Raw genomic sequence first — 6,088 nt, 5'->3', positions numbered from 1 at the left:
AGAGAGAGAGAGAGAGAGAGAGAGAGAGAGAGAGAGAGAGAGAGAGAGAGAGAGACACAGACAGAGAGAGACACACAGAGAGGGAGAGAGAGAGAAAACTTAGAACACTATCCAACCAAAAGCACAGAGACCCAAATAATGGTGAATTACACCTTCATTACTGTGAGACTTAAACTCTATAAACGTTCACTCAGAACCAAAAAAGGCATGCGGACCTTGATGGCATCCTAAATGAGATTCTCAAACTCACTAGTGCAAAATTTCAATTGGCTATATTAAAACTGGTTAATTTGATCCTGAGTATAGGTTATTTCCCTGACATCTGGAATCAAGGACTCATAACCCCAATCTTTAAGAACGGAGACAAATTTGACCCTAACAATTACAGAGGCATTTGCGTGAACAGTAACCTGGGGAAGGTTTTCTGTAGTATTATCAATGTAAGAGTTCTAAACTTCCTTAATAAGCACAGTAAAAGCCAAATTGGATTTATACCAAAACATCGCACAACTGATCATATTTACACCCTACACACCCTGACAGATAAACATGTCCACCAAAATATACGCTTGCTTTATCGACTTCCAAAAAGCGTTTGATTCTATTTGGCATACAGGACTGTTCTACAAAGTTATTGAAAGTGGTGTAGGGGGTAAAACATATGACATAATTAAATCAATGTATACTGGCAATACGTGCAGCATTAAAATTGGTAAGAAAATAACAGAATTCTTTAACCAGGGGCGGGGCCTTCGTCAGGGTTGCAATCTGAGCCCTGCACTCTTCAATATTTACATCAACGAATTGGCCACTATACTAGAAAAATCCTCAGCCCCTGGTATTAGTCTTCACAATTCAGAAGTTAAATGTCTACTCTTCGCAGATGACCTATGCCTGCTGTCACCCACAGCACATGGCCTACAGCAGAGCCTGGACCTGCTAGAGCAGTACTGCCAGACCTGGGCCCTGGCAGTAAACCACAAAAAGACTAAAATAATGATTTTCCAGAGAAGATCCAGATCTCAGGGAATTAAACAAAAGTTCTCAATTGGTACAAAATATATAGAGTACTGCACACACTACAATTACTTAGGTTTAAAAATAAGCTCAACTGGACACCTTAATGAAACAGTGAATGAACTGAGAGAGAAAGCACGCAGGGCATTCTACGCAATTAAAAAGCAAATTCAAATTGAAATACCTATTAAAATTTAAAAAAGGTTTAAAAATAAGTGTAACAGTATAACTTTACACCGTCCCCTCGCCCCGACACGGGCAACCAGGGCCCTCTGCACACATTCAAATACAGTCACCACGAAAGCGTCGGTTACCCAGTCGCTCCACTCAAAAGCCGCGGCCCTGTGCAGAAGCAAGGAAACCCTACTTAAGTCTCAGAGCAAGTGACGTAACTGATTGAAATGCTAGTAGCGCGTACCCGCTAACTAGCTAGCCATTTCACATCCGTTACATAAGCTCAACTGGACACCTTAATGAGGCAGTCAATGAACTGAGAGAGAAAGCACGCAGGGCATTCTACACCATTAAAAAGCAAATTCAAATTGAAATACCTATTACAATTTGGCTAAAACTAATTGAATATGTCATTGAACCAATTGCACTTTATGGCAGCGAGGTGTGGGGTCCACTTGCAAAACAAGACTTCATGAAATGGGACAAACACCCCATTGAAACCCTGCATGCAGAGTTCTGTAAGATTCTCCTACATGTCCAGAGGAAAACTACAAACAATAGTTTTTTGGCAGAATTAGGCCAATATCCACTAATAATAAAAACTCAAAAAAGAGCAATTAAGTTTTGGAAAATACAGTGACCCCCTCTCATATCATTACCAAGCCCTGCAATGCCAAGAGCTGAGCAAAGAAAAGAGTCCCCTCATCCAGCTGGTCCTGGGGCTGAGTTCACAAACCTGTTCTACTAACACACTGAAGCCTCAGGACCAGAACATCCAATCAATCAGGATAAACCAAATTACAACACAGTCAAAACAAAACTATATTGCTTATTGGGAAACACAAGCACAAGCACAAAGCAAAATGCAGTGTTATCTGGCCCTAAATCGACAGTACACCGTGGCAAACTTATTGACCATGGTTACTGATCAAAACCTTAGAAAAACCTTGACAAAGTACAGGCTCAGTGAGCACAGCCTTGCCATTGAGAAGGGTAGACACAGGAAAACCTGGCTCCCTGTAGAGGAAAGGCTGTGCAACCACTGCACAACAGCAGAACCTGAGACGGAGCTGCATTTCCTGACAAAATGTCAAAAATATAAAACAATTAGAGAGTGTAATTTCCCCAAATTTGAAACTCTTATTCAAGGTTTCAAAGACCTCTCTGATGAGAGTAGGCTACCAGTCCTGTTGGGGGAGGACGCAGAGAGCTGTGGGTTGGCAGCGCACTACATTGCTGCCTGCCATAAGTTGAGGGACAGTGTCTGACAGACCAATCAACAGACCAATGTCCTCTACTGTATGCTTATTGTTATTGTTGAATGTGTTGGTTATTTTGACCCTTGGTTATTGTTGTTACTGTTGTCACGTTGACAATTTTTATTCTCATTTTATTTATTTTTATATTGTAAATATCCAAAATAAGCTTTGGCAATAAAGCGAATTGCCAATAAAGCCAATAAAGCGAATTGAATTGAGAGAGAGAGAGAGAGAGACAGAGAGAGAGAGACAGAGAGAGAGAGACAGAGAGACACTTCTAAACACTTGTTTTCTACATGGGCATGTAGAGCTGTTCTTGATGTAGCCGTTTTATCAAGGTGAAAAGGCTAAATGTCATATTCATGGGATACAATCTCACATACACACAGCTAAATGCTGTTTAAAGCCAAATCAGCATCCTGTATCCAAACTATATAAAATGCACGAATGTGTCCATGACACGGTACTGTAGAGCAGACACATCCATGGACAAGTTAGTTAAAATAAATAGAACCAGACTATCAGATTACAGGACAATCTAAATGCCAGGCAGAACAGATACACAATCTGATCTAGTCAAAACCAGATGCTTACGTTTACCCTACTCTATATCTAGTTGCTATCGGTAACCTTTCATTGTCTGCTAGGCTAAAACTGTGTTGTGTTGATGGAAAATGCCCACTTCCCCCAAGCCAATTACAGGGTGAATGTCGGCCATCACACCGTGATAACAGGTTCAGCCTGCAGACATACATCACAACCCACTGGAGGGTTAGACTACTGGCGAGCCCAAAACTACCGGTTACCTGAGAGGCAACACATTATCATACTAATATTTTTGTGGGGTTTTTAAAAATGGACATGCAAGGATGTCAGTCAACAGTGACTGGTTAAACTCAAACAGACTGAACCTAAGAGACCTATCTACACGGCAGAACCCTATCGACACGGCGGAACCCTATCGACACGGCGGAACCCTATCGACACGGCGGAACCCTATCGACACGGCGGAACCCTATCGACACNGACACGGCGGAACCCTATCGACACGGCGGAACCCTATCGACACGGCGGAACCCTATCGACACGGCGGAACCCTATCGACACGGCGGAACCCTATCTACACAGCAGAACCCTATCGAAACAGCAGAGACCTATCTACACAGCAGAACCCTATCGAAACAGCAGAGACCTACCAAGAGACCTACCAATATGCAGAGTGTACAAAACATTAGGAATACCTGCTCTTTCCATAACACAGACTGACCAGGTGAATCCAGGTGAAAGCTATGATCCCTTATTGATGTCACATGTTAAATCCACTACAATCAGTGTAGATGAAGGGGAGGAGACAGGTTAAAGAAGGATTTTTATGCCTTGAGACATGGATTGTGTATGTGTTCCATTCAGAGGGTGAATTGACAAAATATTTAAGTGCCTTTGAACGGGGTCTGGTAGTAGGTAGCCTGGTGCACCGGTTTGAGTCATGAACTGCAACGCTGCTGGGTTTTTAACACTCAACAGTTTCCTGTGTGTATCAAGAATGGTCCACCACCCATAGGACATGCAGCCAATGGCAGGCGAGTGGTTGAAAACAGGTCATTGTCAAAACTGTAACCAGGCCACTCAGGAACATTCAATGTCAGTCTTGGTAAGCAACTCCACTGTATATTTGGCCTTGTTTTTTTAAGTTACTGTCCTGCTGAAAGGTGGATTTGTCTCACTGTGTCTGTTTTGCCTGTGCTTAGCTCTATTCTGTTTCTTTTTATCCTAACAAACGCCTTAGTCCTTGCCGATGACAAGCATACCCATAACATGATGCAGCCACCACCATGCTTGAAAATATGAAGTGGTACTCAGTGATGTGTTGTGTTGGATTTGCCCCAAATGTAAAGTTTGGACATAAAGTTAATTGTTTTGATCAATTTTTGGCAGTTTTAATTTAGTGCCGTATTGTAAACAGGATGCATGTTTTGGAATAGTTTTATTCTGTACAGGATTCCTTCTTTTAACTCTGTCATTTAGGTTAGTATTGTGGAGTAACTACAATGTTGTTGATCCATCCTCAGTTTTCTCCCATCACAGCCAATAAACTCTAACAGTTTTAAAGTCACCATTGGCCTCATGGTGAAATCCCTGAGCAGTTTCCTTCCTCTCCAGCAACTGAGTTAGGAAGGACGCCTGTGTATTTGTAGAGACTGGGTGTATTGATACACAATCCAACGTGTAATTAATAACTTCATCATGCTCCCAAGGATATTCAATGTCAGTTTTATTTTTACCCATCTACCAATAGGTGCCCTTCTTAACGAGGTATTGGAAAACCTCCCTGGTCTTTGTGGTTGAATCTGTGTTTGAAATTCACTGCTGGACTGAGGGACCTAACAGATAATTGTATGTGTGGGGTACAGAGACGAGATAATCATTAAACAATCATGTAACTTATTATGTGACTTGTTAAGCACATGTTTACTGCTGATCATATTTAGGCTCCTTGACATAACAAAGGGGTTGAATACTTATTGACTCAAGACATTTCAGCTTTTCATTTTTTATTCATTTCTAAGCATTTCTAAAAACCTAATTCCACTTTGACATTATGGGGTATTGTATGTAGGCCAGTGACACAAAATCTGAATTTAATCCATTTTAAATGCAGGCTGTAACACAACAACATGTGAGAAAAGTCAAGGGGTGAGAATACTTTCTGAAGGCCCTCTACTTTTTTATTTTTCAAGGCACAAACACCAGCCAATGGTTTTGTTCTCTGCCCCCAGTACTGACTGGTCATCGGCCCCCAGCCCATCTCCCCAGTACTGACTGGTCATCGGCCCCCAGCCCATCTCCCCAGTACTGACTGGTCACCGGCCCCCGACTGACTGGTCACGGCCCCCAGCACTGACTGGTCACCGGCCCCAGCCCTGACTGGTCACCGGCCCCAGCCCATCTCCCCCAGTACTGACTGGTCATCGGCCCCCAGCCCATCTCCCCAGTACTGACTGGTCATCGCCCCCAGCCCTCTCCCCAGTACTGCCTTGTCATCGGCCCCAGCCCATCTCCCCCAGTACTGACTGGTCATCGGCCCCAGCCCTCTCCCCCAGTACTGACTTGTCATCGGCCCCAGCCATCTCCCAGTACTGACTGGTCATCGGCCCCCAGCCCACTCCCCAGTACTGACTTGTCATCGGCCCCCAGCCCATCCCCAGTACTGACTGGTCATCGCCCCCAGCCATCTCCTCAGTACTGACTGGTCATCGGCCCCCAGCCATCTCCCCAGTACTGACTGGTCATCGGCCCCCAGCCCATCCCCCGCAGTGAGCTGCAGTGCAGAATTAGAACGATCTCCATGCAGGCCCACCTCCATGACCTAGTCCACTGGTTTCTCAGCGATGCCACAGAGCAGCAGCAGTAGCAGGGCTGTGAGGAGAAATCTAGTAGATCCCTATTACAGCCAAAGTCAGAGTTTACATACACCCTATTCCTATGTAGTGCACTACATTTGACCAGGATCCATAGGGCACTATACAGTTGAAGTCGGAAGTTTACATACACTGAGGTTGGAGTCAATAATTCTTGTTTTTCAACCACTCCACAAATGTCTTGTTCACAAAATTATAGTTTTGGCAAGTCGGTTAGGG

The sequence above is a fragment of the Salvelinus sp. IW2-2015 genome, unplaced genomic scaffold (genome assembly GCF_002910315.2).
Source record: "Salvelinus sp. IW2-2015 unplaced genomic scaffold, ASM291031v2 Un_scaffold2215, whole genome shotgun sequence".
NCBI classification, from domain to species: Eukaryota; Metazoa; Chordata; class Actinopteri; order Salmoniformes; family Salmonidae; genus Salvelinus; species Salvelinus sp. IW2-2015.
Note: the sequence above shows the minus strand (reverse complement) of the source record.